Raw genomic sequence first — 19,762 nt, forward strand, 5'->3', positions numbered from 1 at the left:
GTGTTCTGAATGACAGAGGTCGAGAAGAGCCATACAGGCAAACCAATTGTCAGTCCTGGAAGCGAAAATGTGGCCATATGGGGTGCACCAACATCTCCCCAAGAGGAGAAGGGACTAGGATTTCCTCCAAGGGGAATTCCTTGGTTGGTAGACTCCATTTTCTTAACCCAAGATCAACGTAGGAAAGGGTAGAATATTCCGTTTAAAATAAATTTTAGACGCTTTGACACAACTTGTTTTTTCAGTTTTTAAGATTCGAGAAAAAACAAAAGATGACTCTAGTCTCCTTCGATTTTTAATGAGCCTGAAGTGACAAGTGCTCAGATGGACCTTTTCCGTTAAGGAGTCTGAAAAGGAACGAAAGGGACTACTCTGGAAATCTAGGTAGAGGGAGTACCAAAACAATCGCAAAACTGCAGAATACTTTTTACGGTACGACAGTCAATCTTCCCGAATGCTTTGTTCAGTGCATTGCGATCGATAAGGCGGCAGACATGGCTTCCTAAGGATAAATGATTTAAGCCTATAGCGGTCTCCCAAAATATACTCAACGGTACATGGGAGCACAAGTCCGTACTGGCACTTATCGTCTCAAAGTGGAGGAATCACCCAACTATTAGTGAGGACAACAGTTACCAGGCTTTACGACGCCGGAATACGTCTCTAGCCTAGACCTCTAAATGTTGTGCGTTAAGTTCCAAAGCGTTGTAAGATTCATTGAATTTATTTTAAGTTGATCTTGCTTATGAAGTTTGCCTTTTGGGTTCACCACGAGATGTAGATGTAATTCCTAAAATGCAATCTAAAGATGATAAACAAACTTTTATCTCTTTTGTGCAATGAAAATTCTAGCTACTAGAGGAAAAGAAAGACACAATCTTTTCACAAAGAGCAAAGAGCACACTGTAAATGCACTTTCCTAAATCAAGCCAAACAGACTGTCAATATGCAAATGCACATGCATGTATTTGTTTTCGACTTTCTTAGTATTGATGCTAAAAAGAAAGTTGATGTACAAATCTGAATTTTTTCAGGCGACAAATATAAACAAGCTCTTTTTCGAAATCAAAAACAGAGATGATTACGACACCTTGCGATTTTGAAATGAACACTTGTTCTTGACACTAGAAAATCACAAATTCAAACCAAAGCAATAGTAACAGTATAATCGACCATCAACAGCAATCAAACTTTCTCCTATGATCGAAATCGACACTTGCGACAGATCCAAATCAAAGGACGACAGTACGACTATTCTATTTTTGCAATGGAAAACTGTAAACGACTCAACAAACACACAAAAAACATCTACAGTTCTTTTGTACAAAGGAGGTGGAATAACAGCAAGGAAAAGGGGTTCTAAACAGACATATACTGATCACAGGCAGAAAAATTCAGAAACAGAACTGGAAAGAATGAAGCACAAGAATCACAGCTTCACAGGGCTAGTCTGATCAGCGCACCTGTAACACAGAGAAACTGAAATGCAGCGCAGGTTTCCCTTTCGGGAAGTGCGCTGAAATTCCGGATCTCTTAACAGTACCTGCGCTAGGCCAGAAACGAGAATCTGTCTGGGTTCCGAGTCAAAGTTTGCAGTTCAGTCTTTGGTTTTTGGTCGAGTAAAAGCAATCAGTAATGCACAATCAGGGGTAGATCTAAGGAGGATCTAAGAGCTATCACAAGGGCAATTAGATAGTTTGTGAATCAGCTGTTCAAATCATAAACAGATCCAGTGAATGGATTGAAGCAGCAGATGTCTAATTTGCATTTGTTATGGAAAATGCAGTTCGAATGCTACTTATAGGTTTATGAAACAAACAATAAAGAGATACACAAACAAACTAATTAGACACTCCCCAGCGGAGTCGCCATTTTGTTACAGGGAAAAGTGTCTATTTAGAACTGCTCTATCCCACTAAGGTGTGATAGCTTCCTTAGAAACAAACAGAGAAAACTACTTTTGTATTTCCTTTATGAACTATAGATAGAGAGGAATAGAAAGAACCAACCTGTGTCTTGCGCTAATCCTTTGATCGAATCCCTCTCTTCTTTGACAGTCTCCAGCTACCTGCTCCCTTACTTGCCTAGCTTCACCAAGTACCTGTAAGATCACAGAAGAAGAACACTATACAAAGACATGGATCTATATTCATAAACAACTTAGGATCAGATTTAAGTTAACCATACAAATGTAACAAGCATCAATGATACAAAAGCATGGAGGAGAAACTCAAATAGTTTTTATTGATAAACAAGAAAAGATCCAGGAGGAGTTACAACCGTTCCTGACCCAGCATCAACCTCCCAGCAAAGAAGCCCCTCTTCACCTCAAACAAAGCATAGATCACCCAATACTCTGATGTTTGTCTCAAAAAACCAATAGCAATTCGTTACAATATGCAAAATTCCAGCCTCCGAATCTCTGAGATGAGGGATCCATATATAGATATGTGTAAGGAGGATGAGTCAGCTTGTGATTTGATTAGTGTCTTCTATCTGTCAGTTCTTGCTTCCACTTGGAGACTGAAGGCCTCTTACTCATCCTTGGTTGAATTCAGTGAGGCAAGTGTCATAGGAGAAGATTCTGGAAGCTTCCATTGTCTCTCCACCTCGCGGAATGACACTGCCATTTGTCATTTCTCGCCCATCGCACCCCACAGAAGGGAATTTTGAAATGCAACGCACCCTCACAGTGTATTTAGGTGCAATGCAATGCACCTAGCCAGTGGAGCAGCTGAAATGATCCTGTTTTGACTTATTCTGAGCAGTTTCTGGTGGAGAACTTCTGGGAGAAGCTGTAATCTGTTGACCTTGTTCCTTTAGGGGTTAGAACAACACTTTTAGGGACTTAGGAGCCCTTGGTTTATGGACATTTCATGCTTGGAGTTGTAAGTCACAAAATTGTCTATAACAATAACCATTTTGACTCACCTTTAAATAAACCACTTAACTAGTTAATTCTTATTGGCATCTGGATGGGGGTGCCAGAATGATAAAAATCAATTCTAAGCCCCAAAATTAATAGAGGGAAAAGTAATGATAAAAATGCACACCATTCTTTCTAGTCGTCGTGCAAAAATTAACATATTATTAAATATATGAAGTCTAAAATGATATGATGGACAGAAAACTATTACGGATCAATATCATAGGTCATAAGATCAAAGCCGCTTCAAAAAGGTATTTTCTTGACAATTTCTTCGCAATAAATAAACAAAACCCTCCAACATATATCTTAGAAAGAATGAGATGGAGGTATCATGAAATGGAAGTGATAATGATAGTATCAATTATGCAGCTTCCACAAGAAGTTGAAGGAAACTTAAATTTGAGGGATTGCTTCCATTCTGGTCCAAGTGAAATCAAGGAACTTAATCTAAATTCAATTCGTTCTCTTCTATTGATTTTCCAGCTAGCAATCCTAGATTGAATCCTTTCTTTTCCTCTCAACCAAGGGAGGACTCAGATTATATTGTGGTTCTTCCTGACTTAAACTTGCTACTAAATATAGAAACTCAGATTATATTGTGGTTCTTCCTGACTTAAACTTGCTACTAAATATAGAAACTCGATGTTACGACATCAGTAGGCCAATAAAATGCACCAACAAAAGATTATACCTCCACAATTCACATGTCAAGGAAAAATGTCAGTGCAACTCATAAAATCAAAGGTGTAATTGGGCTTATTCAGATGATGAAGAGAAATGTCATGTTTCTGAACATGATGTTCTTTCAAATTAGCCAATGCAGAACTCCATAAATTACAACAAGATTCCTGTCATTGGCAATGAGGAACTCACAGGTGTGAGTATTGGAGATTCACATGTTAAAGCCTCCAACATTCCTTCCCAATTTTCTGCAAAGATTGAAGCATTTGCCAATGAAGATGAATGGTCTAAACATAACACATTAGGTAGTTTATCGGGGATGAAGATGAATGGTATAAACATAACACATCATGTAGCTTATCGGGGCAACATAATATTGTTGGGACCTGTAAAAAAAAAATCAACACCGAAAAATATTTTGAATAATCGTGCAACTCAAATTCTTATTCATGGTAGAAATGTTCAACACCTTCTAAGTGTAGGAAATGGAACAGATTGGGTAGAGTCAGCTAATGATTTGAGGTGGCCTTTTTGGGCTCATTCCAAAGGAAATTTAGGTTAGTACAGTGATTCAGTAGTTTGTTTTCCTTCAGACAATTGCAATATACTTGACATTAGCTCCAGTGAGAATGAATCAATAAATAATGAAATGGAAAATGACACTGCCCGACAATTCTTTTCCGCAAGAGACTAAAGGATACAAACTACAAGCAGATTTAGAAGTTTCCAAGTTTGACAATAACAAAATTGCTCGTTATTGTAACTGTCCGAAGAGATAATTATTTTGTTACGTATATGTGATGACAATGCTATAATAATTCCCAACAGTTCCAATCCCAATCCATAGATTACAATCAAATACTAAATTCTATTTTTAACAAAATGACTTATGCTTTCAGATGATTCCAGTACTCCCTGAAACCCTTGTCAGGACCAAGGCACTTATGATTTTTTGTGATTTTTGGAATAAGCTCGTTCAACCTTCACGAAATTCAACTTTCATCAATTCCAATGAGTCAAATGTCTCAGGTTCGTACGTTGATCTGTTGCAGGGGAAACAGAGGGTCTTCGACTTGTTACAGGTGCTTCAAAGAGTTCTACTTATGATTTTCGATTCCAAAGACATTCGACCGACCACCAAAACATGCAATCTTCCCTAAATCCGTTTAAGTTCTTTTAGTTGCTTTGAGCGAAGTGAAAATCTCTTCATGCAGTTCGGAAAACCCTAACTTCATTTTTTGTTGGTCTTATGATAGTTTGTCTCCAGCGTGGTGGACTGATATGATCATTTAATTAATCAGAGTACTGAAGAAGGGCATTGGTTCAGCTTTATAATCCCTCCATCCTTTCATGAATGTCTATGAAACCAAGAATTATTCCTATTAAGAGCCAATGACAAAACAATAGCTAGAATCACAATAGGGTTTCACAGCAAGTACCTTCGACAGATACTAGAATCACAATAGGTTTTCACAACAAGTACCTCTGGCAAATACTGAAGAGGAACTGTTGGAGTTGTAAATTCCAAAATGATCCAGATTACAATAAGACTCCTTCCATCCAGAAGCAGCAGAAACCGGGAGACAGGCCGCTGAACAAACCCGTGAAAAAATTTGGTCTTCATCCTTTACATGCTTGGGCTGGTGTTTTCTCTGTGAAGACCCATGGTGACTATGTGCTCTGGTGCATCGACTTAGAGAGGAGGGTGACCACCATTTAAGAAACCCTCGAACTATTTAACCGTTTAAGAATCCGCTCAACTTATGTCCATCGAGCACTATTATAACCCTGATCAAACAGCACTATTATAACCCTGATCAAACGATCAATATTAATCCCATAGTCTAACACCAAAATCAATGGCCCTTAAAGTTACACAGTGGCACGAGAGTTCATTTCAGAGGCAACGCCTTACGACATAATTATGATGTAGTTTATAAATTATATTATTAATATTCTTTTAAATATAAATAATATAATTATATATAATAAAAAAAATATTATATATGTATTTTGATTTTTTATATATATTAGCATAAATTTATTTTAATTTTGGATTTATTAAGTATTGAAAGAGATTAAATCTTCGAATATGTAAACTTATTTTTTAGTGTAAAATTTGAGGAAAAATTTACACATTTAGATTAGATTTTTTTTCTTTTGGTAAATCTAAAGTTAAGATAAATTTATGCTCATTTTGAACAATGCACTAATAAAATGTTTTAACTATATTGAACTTTTAATTTACACCTATACAATATACAGAGTTGTTATTAATATTTTCTTTAAATGTTACATATCTATCTCTATATATGCACACTCAATTATATTGAATTATTTTTGTTATTAATATCTTTTAAAATATTACATGTAAACTCTATATTAAACATTAAAGAATTACAAACCTCTATCATAACTTAAATTAAAAAAACTTATTAATAAAATAAGAACCATCCGTTTATATATATATATATATATATATATATATATATATATATATATATATATAAATATATATATAAAATAAGAAACATTAATGTTTTAGTCAAGGTCTATCTTGAAATATTTGAATTATAACTCATATTATTTTTTTTTAGTATATTATTTTTTAAATATTATATATAAATTTTATATTAATTATGGAATAAATTATATATTTCTAAGAATAGAAAATGAAAAAAATATTAATTATTTTATTCTGATGTATATAAATTGATATAAAATTAAGTTATTTATAATTAATAGTAATATATTTTTTTTAATTAATACATTTTTGTTTTAAATGTTACATGTCAATTAAATTATACATCATGTAGTATCAATATTACTAATTTTACATTATATTTGTTAACTTCATATTAAGTAGTTAAGGAATTATATATCTTACTCACTCTAAAAAGTAAATTATATATTTTTTTACTTTATAGCTGGATGTAAAATTAAAATAGAAATTGAAGTACTTTATTTATAAAACATTGTTTTTTCATTATTAAAATTTTATGATTTGCTAATGTAAATATCTTTTTATTATTTTTAAATGTCATGTCACGTGACATCTCCCTCAAAATGAGCTATAAAACACCTCTTGGTGTAGTTATGATGTAATAAAATATGTGTTAAAGGCATTTCCTCATTTGAATTCTTAAAATTTCAAGGATTTTTCTATATAATAATGTTTGTTATAATTAGTTTATGATCGTCAATTATTGATAGGTATCTTAGTAATCTTAGCCAAGTTTAATATGAAAATCCTCTTAAATTTTGGTCAATCTTTATGAAATTTCAACTATGTAAATTTTCCTTATTAATAAAATGATCCACTAACTTTAAAAAATAAAAAATAGTAATATTAAAATATATATAATAAAACATAATTATATCATAATTGATAATTATAATTAATTTTTCTAATTAATTTATAAGACCTTTGTGAGTTAAATACACCCTCCATCCAGATATACCTACCTTCCAACGGCTCTCTATCTCTATGGAAATTTCAAATATAATTACTAGAATCACTCATTTATAATTACTAGAATTACTCATTATAAATCGATAATATAAATGAAAATTATTATAATAAATTATTTATTTAAATATAATTATTAGAATTACCCATTATACATTTATGAAAAGATAATATAAATTAAAATTATTATAATAAGATATTTGTTGAAGTCAAAGTTATCACGCACCGTAATAGTTATCAAACACTACATCAGCATCATTTCTATTAAAATCTATATAAACGTTCTCTTTAACGTGATGGTTAAAATGTGACTAGCATCCTCAAAATGTTTCTAGCATTCTCTTCTTCGTAAACGTTTTTTTTACTTGATTATCTACATCATCCCATAATACAGAGTTTATTTTTATCTAAGTACATATAAACATTCTCTTTTATCTAAATGCATATAAACCTTATCTAAATACATATAAACCTTCTTTTGAACTTGATTGTTAAAATGAATGTGACTAGTATACTCTTCTTCGCAAACTTTTTTGTACTTTATTATCTACATCATCCTCTTATACAAGCTTTACAAGTCCTTAGGATTATACATCATCCTCTTATACAAGCTTTACAAGTCCTTAGGATTATATTTAGACCTTAGGAGGATTATATTTAGATCTTAGGATTACATTTAGAAATTATACACTTTACAACCCCTTAAGTTTACATCTAAAAACAAAGTAGATCACATTTCAGAAGAAAAAGGAAAAAAAAAAAATTAAAAAAAAAAAAAATGGTATAAAATGATGTGCTTAGTATTTAATGAGTGATAACAATGATGGGAAGTCCAATAATATCTTGAATAATTTTTTGTCCATTACTATGAAATAGAAACAATTAAAACATATCTTGAATAAATTTTTGTTCATTATTATGAAATAGAAACCATTAAAATTTTGAGTTTAGAAAAAAGTATTTCAAAAATATAGAATTCAAATTTTAATATGTTTTATAAATATTTATAATATTTATAAAATTTTACTTTCAAAATTTTATTTTGGCATGTATATTTCTATTGCTACTTGAAGATGGGGAAGTGTTCACTCTAAATGTTGGTCTCTTCAAATATAATACACAAGATTCTAAAAATTCTCAACAAGAAGATTTTATTTCTTTTATAATTTATTTAATTCAAATTTATTGTGCCAAGAGAGGCTCTAAATATTATAAAGTTATATTATGTAAATATGTGGATTCGGTCAAATTACATCAAAATAAAAATACAAATTATTAATTAAAATATTTGACTTGTCAAATTATATATCTTATCCTCTTTGTCAAAATTGGTTTGTCCCCCATTGAAAGTGGGGTTATGTTTAGATATATGATGTATAAGAAAAAGCTTCATAATATGGAATCCAAGAGGCTCCCAAAAATTGCTTCTAACTTTATTCAAAACCCCCATGTGGGCCTCAAGCACGGATGGCATCACGATGCTTACCCTTGGCTCAACCTTCAGGGGATTAAGGAGGAGGTCATCATTGGAGGCAAGGAAGGTATCAAAGATAATATTACCTCCAGTTTTAAGGACAAGGTGTGGGATGCCAAGGAGCTGGAAGGTAAAAGGAAGTTAAGGTACTATAAGGAGGTGAGCAACCCCACCTTTGATAACTAGAATTATCTCTCTATGTTGACTACCGCTAAGAAGAAAATGAACATTGCTAGGATTAGAACTAACCCTCATGAGCTTCGGAGTGATATTGGATGGTGGTCTACTCCTAAGACTCCCTGGGACAATAGAATCTGTCAAATTTGTGATACTAAGAAGGTGGAAGATAAAAGGCACTTCCTTTTAGATTGCCCCACTCTTGCCCACATCCACTCCCAATTCTCTATCATCGGCCACACCTCGAATCTCCTTGAATTATTTAAGTCAGCCCAACTATAGTGATCTTGGAACCCTTCTTTCCCTCCTCCTTGATCACAGAAACAAGATTTTGAAGAATGACAATTAGACTCTCTTTTCTTGAGGTCTGATAGGCCACATTGGTCTTAGTAGATGTTAATCATCATCATCAATAAATTTGAATATTAAAAATATTTTGTTAACTATTTTTTTTCATATTTATAATTGTTACATAGTTTCTGTATAATGAAATCTCGCAAATATGATCTATATTTATTATTTGTTAGTAAACATTTAATTATTACACACATCTTTAACCAAATATTTACAATTATTACATAATTCGTATATAATAATACATCTGAAATATGATTTATATCTATTATTTAATATTAAATATTTATAATTATTACACTTAATATAGAAATAATGTGTCTATAATAATAAATATTAAGTATGATAAATATATTATCTCTAATAATAATATAAAAACACCGTGAAAATCGGTATTTGCGATTATGTAATCCCTCCGAACTATATTAAGATAATTATTATTGAAACATTAAATAATTGGTTCATTATTTAGTAATAAATTTGTAAAAACACAGAATAACTTGTTTCTCCCTATTATTTAAGACTTATTTTATAAATCTTAAAAAATAACAATTTTTTTTTCATAAATTGTTTTGAAATTTATATATATATATATATAATTTTGACAAACAAACTAATATACTATTTAATTTATAAATTTAATTTACTTACATTAATAGCTGTTAACGTTACCCTAATTTCGAAAAAAGACCTGCATCTATTTTTTCACTCCTTTCAAAAAAAATTATATAGAACCTATAGATATATATATTCTCCTACTCTGAATAATCCCATTTTATAAACAGTAAGCCAAGAGTGTAGCAACCACGATTAGCTTTCCATAACGAGAATCACGAGGAGAGGATTAAATAAAATCGCGATATATATATACACGTACGTCCACTCAGAGTTTGGTCGTCTCTTCTGTTCACATGTCTGCACTGAACAACATGTAGCATTTGGCCATTGGTTTATTTTGACTGCTGTGCATAAATTAATAGTGTGTTAAATGAGCTTACTCGGCCTGACAAGGGGTACCTTATATTTTCCTTCTGCTTGATTGAGAATTTATCCATCTCGCAGACAACACGATGCACATTAGGCAAATCAATCAAATTGAAATGATAAGGAACGCCTGGTCACGGGAAGCTGGGAGATGGATAGATTGTCAAAGGAAGGGGGAACACGCATGGCCAGATAGGTACAAACTAATCTTATTGAGTACATTACTTCAGATTCTTCCAAAATAATTGGTTACGGAGAACAGACTCTGGAAATATGGTGGATGGATAGATTCTCAATCAATTAGAAGATAAAGAGAGTTTCCTTTGATTATCACTCCAAGCTTTTTCATTTTTAATTGTAAAATGTGTTTCTCAATCTAATAACAAAATAATTGTTATGTAGCAGATAGGACAAACCAATCTAAGTGAGACACTATTTTAGATTCTATACGAAATAAATGGCCACCTGACAGAGAGGACGAACCTTGGAAAATGTCAGACATGAACAAATTTCTAATCGAAACCTCATAAGAAAAACATACAATCTCCTGGAGATTAAGTTCAGTAGAATACACTACTGCAAACGACAACCAGCAATTTTAGGTAAAGATGCAGCTTTAATGAGACTTATAACCCAACAAGTAATCTAAAGACACTGTTTTAAATTCCATAAAAATAAGTAAGCCTCACAACCCAACTACTAATCTATGGTTGGACACTTGTTTAAATTCTATACACTTAAGAGACAACTTCGGATTTTATAAAAAAACAATTGGCTACGTCGCAGATAGGATAAACATTTGAAAATATTCAAGATGGATAGATTTTTAATCGATCAAAACGTTACAAAATGATTTGGACGATCTACATTACAGTTTCCTCGCATTAAATTTAGTAAAATACCCCTACTACGAGTGTATTTAAGTGAATACAGTACTTTAAATTCTATAAGTAATTGTCTGATTTGTCAATCGGATAGATTCTCAAATCAGTCAGAAGAAATGAGTACAGGGTAGAGTAGGGTAGGTGAGTACAGGGTAGGGTATGGTAGGGTAGGAAATTATTTTTTTAAGAAATAAATAGAAATGTTTAGTTTAAAAAGCTCACAAGATAATTTAGAAATTTCGGGAAGATTATGAAAAATTTAGATAGAAATTTTGAAAATCTTGGTTATTGCTGTCAAACTTTAAGATTTTGGATGCCTCAGAGTTTTTTGATGGTGCTGAATCTATTTCCACCATTAAAAAATCCATTAAACACTACAACTACCTGATTTTTTGAATTGTTTTTACCAAGTTCCCAACAAAAATTCATATCCAGACTATTTTATTTCATCCATAGACAAATCTAGAAAGAAATCATTCTCCATATGATACAAATAGAACAGACGTGAAGACAAACTTAACTTTTGATAACAAACTTAACTTTTGATAGTGCACACAACATATATTTACGTCAAATAAGATTACATATAAATACATTTAGTGTTGTCTCATGATAAGTAAACTATTTTAGACACACAATTAAGATAGGTAAACTATCTTGAACACACAATCATTTAGTTGAAATAATATCTCAACCACACACCAATCTAGGAACATCTAAATATAACGACTCCTATCTAAGAACATCTAAATATAACGACTCCTTTACATAAAAAGTCACAATTAAAACAAGTACAAATTACATATTTCAACATAGAAAACCATTAATTTAAGTTGTGTCTCATAGAGTCTAGTATATTATAAATAGGAAAACGGTTATCCAATCCGATTCACGTTAGTGCGTAGGTGTATTTTCGCGTGTGAGAGGTATTTTGCGTTGAGTTAATAGAAGTTCAACGCTTTATATGCGTTACGTTGCGATGTAGTGTCGTGTATTTTGGAATCTGCTTATAGAATTTTAATGTTTTTAAAAATATATATGAATGATTAGGATTTAATAATGTAAGATTATTTTATTTTTATCAGGTACACAATTTAACTAAATGTTAGAATAATGAAAAAATCTCAATATGCTTTTCTTAGATTTAAATTTTGTAGTGTGTGGTTGAATTGTTTGTTATATTTAGACTTTGTTGGTTTGCAATTTTTATATTTTAGGAAGTTGTTCAAAAATAATCTAATGTAATACTCGGTTGGCTTGATGTATCCAATTGAATGTTATGGTGTAGTCGCTTCATTGAGGGATTGTCTAATGAGAAAGTTGCATCTTTATTCAATTTTGTTCTTTTATTTTTTCTATGTTGATATCAGAGTAGAGGGTTGCTTGATCTGTGGGTTGTGAGGCTTGTGTTGAGCGTCGCTGGAGTGAGGGTGTTGTGTGACACATTCAGGTTGGCGATACATGAGCATGGAGTTGTGTTGTTGGATGGTCAGCTTGCGTCGAGGGGTTTCTTGGTGTTTGTTTGTAAAAAGACGGGTTTAAAAATTGAGCATGGTTTACTTGTGCATATGACCTAGAGACCATCTTCCAAGTGGAAAGGAGTGCTAGAGTTGTTAGGAGTGCATTGAGAGGAAAAAAATTTGAGTTGACCAAATTGTGGAAAATTGGAGGGGATCACTACCTGTATTGTGTAGTCTTAGAAGATTGTGAAGCAACGATCATTATTATTTTGCAATAAAATATCTTAGCATTGGACATGCACGCAATCTAACCGATATTGAATGAAAGGGGTTGAGAATGCTAGAGTCATTATTGTTGATATTAAAATCATCAACTCTGTAGCACCCTCCTCCCACATCTACCCAAGCAACCATCTAGCCGGGTTAAATATACGACAAGAGGCCACTATAATATGATTTGTTCTCCTAAGTCACATTAAGGAAGTGGAACCAATGGAAACACACCATACAAATATCTAATATCATCAACCAAACCCTCAGAGGACAAGTTAGCCACTCAGACAGCCTGTCCCTGCGTCCCACTATTGTTTTCGGTCTCTTGCGCCATATTCTCTCACTATATCGGAAAGGGAGTGACCAAGAACCTAAAGTCGCTCTCACAAGCCTACCTTCCAGTGATTATAGGCCATAATCCTTAGTGTTGTGCTAAAGAACCTGGGATTTAAGCCACTTTTTGAGGCTCAGAGCCCAAATCACTGCCCATAAGTGATCCATCTCTTCAAATTTGTAAGATAACATGGAAATGACAGTACTAAAGAAAATACTTCTTCAAGACCTTGACTACACCCCTACTAGCCATGACAGGCATTTTTTCAAACATATTACAAATGTGTAATCTAGAGGTGTAACTCAATATCTGAGCATAAGGGTCTCATACTTAGCTGAGAATCACTAAGAAACATTGATGCCTTAATGCATCAACTTCCATTCCAGCCATTGGTTCATAGATACATTGATCATTCAATTACAAGTAAAAGCATGATGAGATCCACACATGGATGTTGTCATAAAACACATACATAACCAGCGTAATAGCAACAGGAAATACTCGTGAAGGTACAGTCATATAGACCAGATATAATCCATAAAAATGCTCATACAAATAAAATGAGAAATAATCATTCATTAGTTATTCAAAATCGAAAACCGGGATGGGGATTTCCACATTCCACATGACTATAGAATTTTTGAGCTAAATATCTCTTCAGCCATTCACCCCCATGCCATATTCCAAGCATGAATGTGGGATCTTATATAACACATCAATTAAAACTCATCCAGGGCTTCAAAGGCCATCCACCTCAACCCATCAAACAATGATTCCACCTCAAAGTCAGACATCACAAAACCATCATGAAATTACTATCCATCCAGGCCTTCCAAGGCTTCTAGAGAATTTGTTACAACTAATGCTTCTATGACTATTAAGTCAACCCACAACTGTCATCGGGCTTCGAGAGCATTTGTCCAACCAAGGCTTCCAAGACTAGTAACTCAACCCACCAAGGGCTTCCATAGCATTTTTCTAGCCAAGGCTTCCAAGACTAGTGACTCAACTCAAGTTGTTACAAGGCTTTGAGAGTGTTTGTCCAACTAGGGCTCTCGGGAACTAATAACTCAACTCAAGCTAAGGAAGCATGAGAACCAAAAAAATTAGTAAAAATAAACCCACAATCACGATGGCTATCTAGGAAATGGAAAGGCTAGGAAATCCACTGTCATACCAGGCGATCTTCCATGCCAATGATAGGTCACAACCAAGAAACCACATGCATGTGCCATGCATGTGGAAACTAGTGAAGAAATCATACATGCAACTCGGTACCTACAAGAAAATCCGATGTAGCTGCTGATCCTGATGCCTCCTTGCACTTTCCTTCTTTTACTTTGCTTCTTGTTCCAAAAATCCATGTATGCCACACTCTCCAAGGGTGCTCCAAGAAAATATAAGTTTCCAAGAGTATGAGAGAGAGAATAATAAGAGAGAGGTCCAACACTGAACTGACAAAAGGTTACCAACTGATCCTCAAAAGGATGTTTATGGATCAAACCTCTATTTTCTTCATTTTCCTTCATTTTCCTTCATTTTTCTCCTCACATGAAACTTGTGACCTTTCACCTACCTTTACTCCTAATTTCCATTATTTTCATAAATAAATGTGCCAAAAATTCCTTTTTGCCTCTTAATGCCTTTGCCAATTTCCTTAGCCATAAACAACCAAGTGAACACCCCCTAGGATGCCTTGCCCAACATTTAGCTTGGAATAAGTGTCCCATCATCTGTGGCTATGGGTTTTTTAACTTTTATTACATGGAATTTTCACTAGGGTTATTACAAATGCAGTGAATTGATGCTACTATGAAATCAGATGTTATGAAACTGTGAAATAACTATGAAATCTTCTATGAAACTATGAAACATGTTATGAAAATAGTTTCTACAAAATTGTGTAAACTTGGATTGATTTTGTCTTAGACTATTTATCCATCCTTTTAAATAGTCAATCATTCTATGTGAGCTTAAAGTTATTGATTTATTTGGTTGTTGGAGAATGTTTTACATTAAGGTGGCTAATCTGAGAGTAGAATCATACCTAAATGAAGCAACCAAGTTGGATGGTTCCAATTACGTGAATTGGAAGTTTAAAATATAGACATTGATGGAGGGATACAATATATTTTCAATAGTGAGTGGTGATGAAATGAAGACAAAGGAAGCATCAACTAAAGATTGGGAAAAGAGAGAGACTAAGCGGAAAGTGTTGTTGTAAATGTCTGTAAAAGATAACATTATACCACATATTCAAAAGAGATCTAAATGATACTTAATGAATTGTACGAATCAAAAAATACAAATCAACTCCTATCCTTTAAGAGTAATCTTTTTTCTATTAAAATTGAAGAAAATGAAAGTATCATTTATCTTTCTTCAAGAACTAAGGACTTTAAGGATAAAATTAGAGATATAGGATAAGCAGTATCTAGCAATAACCTAGTAATTATAACCTTAAATGGAATGTTAGATGATTATTATATGTTCATCACAAGTCTTACAGAAAGGGAGAAAGATCCCAATTTTGTTGACTTGGCAAGTATACTCATGCAAGATGAAGAAAGAGGAAGAAATTTGTTTTTGCTGCAATAATGACCCTCCAAATTTCTTTCCTAACTCAATTTTAGATCCTATGTGAACCGTCGCTCCAAGCTGCCTAGTGTTGTCATGTTGTTTCATTTCATATTCTTATTTTTCCTCTAAGTGTCACATCCTCCTAATTCAATGTTTTCTAACCATCGTCACCTTACCCTTAGAAATTCTTGTGTAATATTATCCAAGGATAGGTGAAGTCATAGCTTATGTTGACTTAGTAAATATCCTTATTCAGCGTCCACACACACAAAAAGAAAACAAAAGCAAGAGAAATAAATTGTGAAGAAAAAATGCACTTCAAGATCATGAAGAGTTCCTCTCTTGTTGAGTGCGCTCCTTCGGGTTGAACAACTGCACCCTCCTTTCAATTCACTCCTTCATGGTGGGCCAGTGCATCATCCTTAAGTGCACTCTTTTGGCATGAAGACATGCACCCTTTCAAAACTCATGCGTGCACTCTCTTGTTGCATGTGGGTGTACTCCTAGAAAATAGGAGCCCACTTCACTTCATTTAACTAACTCATTCACTCATCGACAACTGTCGAGCATTCATGGAATGGATTTCCATGTAATCTCTTTTTAATCAACCTGGTTAATCATTCTCATCTAGGTTGGGCACACATCTTTGGATCAACAAGTTCTTCGTTGATCTTCATTCAAAGTAAGTTTTGCATGTCAATTTTATTCATTTTCTTCGATGTTTTTTTCTTTCGATATTGCTTTCCTTACTAGAGTTTCACTCCCTTTCAGTTTATTTACTAGTGTATCAGTTCATTCTTGCTGCTACAAGTGTAAATTGTTGTCACAAGTTGTTGCTCTTCATATTATGTAACTCTTCATACTGCAGTCATGACTGCGATGGAATCTATAAAAACTTGTGGATATTTCCCCTTAGCATTTTTATCATTCTTGTTGTTGAACTTGTCCTTGATCCATTGCAAGATAGAGTGCCCTTCAGGAAGAAAATCCTTACTATCAAAGTAAACTACGCCCAGAAAGTCAAGTTTTCCTCTAGAGCACATTCCTTCATCACAAAGAACTACAACCTCCTTGAGTGAATGAGTGCACCTTGAAGGCTTGAATGTTTTCCCCTCCGTCTCTTCATAATGCTCACTTACACCCTCTTAGTCTCCTTCAACACATGAGCACACCTAGAAGGCCTAAAGTCCTGGAGCGTGACCCCTTCATCTCTTCGGAGTATGCCCTTACACCCTCATATTCTCCTTGAGTGCATGAGCACACCTTGAAGGCTCAGATGATTTTCCTTCATGCTTCATCAATGTTCCTTATGCCCTTGATGATCTCTCCCTCTTTCTTGAGTGCATGAGCACACCTCAAAGCCTCAAATGACCCATAAACTTCCATCATGCTTTGATTGTGTATTGTCCTTATTTTGATGAACATTTCTTGCCTTTAAAAGCAACCATGTCATGTCGTTGATAGGCTTATGATATTAGCTACACTTGATTCATTTTGAATATGATTTTTTAAGTTATTGATTGTAATATATATATATGCCGTAAAGCTAATATTTTTTCCCATTATTGTGCATCCACATATAGGTGTTTATGTTGCTAGTATTGTTACTCTTTCATCTTGAGTTGGAATGATGCCTCCCTCTACATGTTGAGTGGCCTCCAAAGAAGCCTCTGAAGCAAGAATTGATGAAGTAGTAAAAGTTACTAAGCCTACCATTCTCATCTTTGCAAACACATAGTGCTTCATACATAATTCTATTGAGGTACCATGGAAATACATCAAAGATACATTCATGCAGAAACAGTTTGTTTAAAACTTGGAAGATTTGGAAGTATACATTAATATGAAGTGGTCAATAATATAATGGATTGCATGTAGGTTCCCATTCATTCCTTTTGCAAAAGTGATTGAATAAATTATTACAGACATCGATGATTCATATCTAGTGGTTCAAAGTGAAAAAAGTGGTCAACTTTCCACTTATTGTGGAGAAGACATGCAAACCTATTATAAGATGTAGAAGCCCACATAGTATGCCAATAACATCTTTTCCACTAGATGGGTTGATCTCGAGACAAGTGACATCATTAAATATTGGTGTCGACAGCTTGCTAACTTCCGAAACCACCAAGAAAAGATAGAAAAGATCGATGAACACCTTAGAATTCAGCCTCTTTGAGGGGGCAACCTCCTTTACATTACATAAATGAACAATTCTTGGATGATACAAATGAAAAGACCTCCTTTATATATATAGGAGTCTAAGGGGTCATAACATAATCAGAGCCGACATAACAATATAACGTAAGGGCACAATAATAACAATAGTGGGCTTCTATGGGGCACAATAGTAATAATATGGGCACTACATGGGTACATCAATATAATAAGTGGGTTGTACTAATAACAATAAGGGGTTACACTAGTAGTATAGGGGCCTAACATGCCCCTCTCCTTCAGAAAGCGTTGTCCTCAACGCTTGAGTAGTTCTTGATGCTTTTGTATAAAATTCTTGTCCTCCCATGTGGAATCTTCAGCGGGTAAGTTCTTCCACTTGATGAGATACTCTGAAATTGATCGATTTCATAGCTGTTGGGTTCTTGTTTCTATGACTGCTCCAGGTTCCAATATGATTTTTCGTTCCTCTTCAATTTCTGGCAATATTGTTTGAATTGGGATCTTTTGCAACTTTTGAATAAGTGGCCATACTTCTTCATCCTTCTTCCATTCATCCCTTGCTTCCCTAAGCCTAGTCGATGACCACCTTCAAGCCATCGGAAGTGTGGACCTCATCCAAGGCTAACCAAGAGGCACAATGTAAGACAACTTATAAGGCCAAGACCTCTTCTCTCATATTGGTACCTCTACCCCTCCACTAATAGAAGTGGTAAGACAACGATGGATTGAGGAGAACGATGGTGCCACATCCACATATGCCACCCACCGATGTGCCATCAACGAAACCAATGCGATGAGATTAGTCAAGTTGTTTGAAAGACCTACTTCACTTGCTTCCGAATGATTTCTTAGCGATGATTTCCATAAAATATGTCACAATTTTTAGAGTCATGCCTCTGAGATAGGGATATAGCTAAAAAGAATGTAGACATTTTGGCATCACTAGATGCCCTAGAAGATATAAGGAGAAATGACTATGAAATAATTTTGTACATCAACCAAACAATGAATGTAATACAATATGTAATCTCTACCCAAGTGTAGAAAGATATTGAGGAAAGAGGTAACTTATTCCCAAATTGAAATGGAAAAGGGACAATTAGGAAAAAGGTGCATGAAAGACTCACTAGCTGATGTACAGAGAGGGAAGATACCCACTCTCAAGAAGTCTGTCTTGGCAAGGTTATCCCACATAAGGATATGGTTATAAAAAATTATCCACATGAAGCATTTTGGCTTCGCCAAGGCTTCTCACTTCCACATGTAGGCCAACCAACTAGAGGTTGAGTCTTGTGGCTGTAGATTGAAATATTACTATATGGGAGCCTTGCAGATATCTCACCACCCTATGCAAGAGCGCCCCAAGTGAGGTAATCCTCCTTATCAGTAAGAACAATTCCAAGTTGCATCAGGTGTGACCAAAAGTATTCCCATTCAAAATAGTGTCCATGGGGCAGATCCAATTCAAAAATGATCCTCCAATGCATTGAAGGGAACCCCCTGAGTAATGGGATTCCAATCTGGTCTAAAGTGTAACAACCATAAATATTAAGGTGTTATGTGATTGGGAGAGTGATGGAGTGAAAAATATCCATACCAATGACTGAGTCGAGTCCCACAACAATGTGATTACCCATGACAACTCTCCATCGCAGATTACCACACAACCAATCTTGATATTTCATCAAGTTGCATATGATATTGGTATATTGTTTCTTCACTGGTGCACCAATCAATATCCACTTCTTCCGACTAGCGAGGTTAAGGTATTTATCCTGGATGACATTTTTTGAAATGTCATGCCCTATAAAATATTGCCATATATTATTTGTGAGAAGGGAACCATTGAAACTCTTTGAATTCTTTATGCCCCAACCTCCACAATCTGAGGATCTAAAAGTCAATGCCATGGAATCAAGGTGGAATTTTCATTTGTTTGTTGTGCCATACCACAATAAATATGCAATAATTGAGCAAATTCAATA

This window comes from Pinus tabuliformis, chromosome 6 (assembly GCF_031772625.1).
Source record: "Pinus tabuliformis cultivar Carrire ecotype Pingquan chromosome 6, CPIR1, whole genome shotgun sequence".
Taxonomy (NCBI): domain Eukaryota; kingdom Viridiplantae; phylum Streptophyta; class Pinopsida; order Pinales; family Pinaceae; genus Pinus; species Pinus tabuliformis.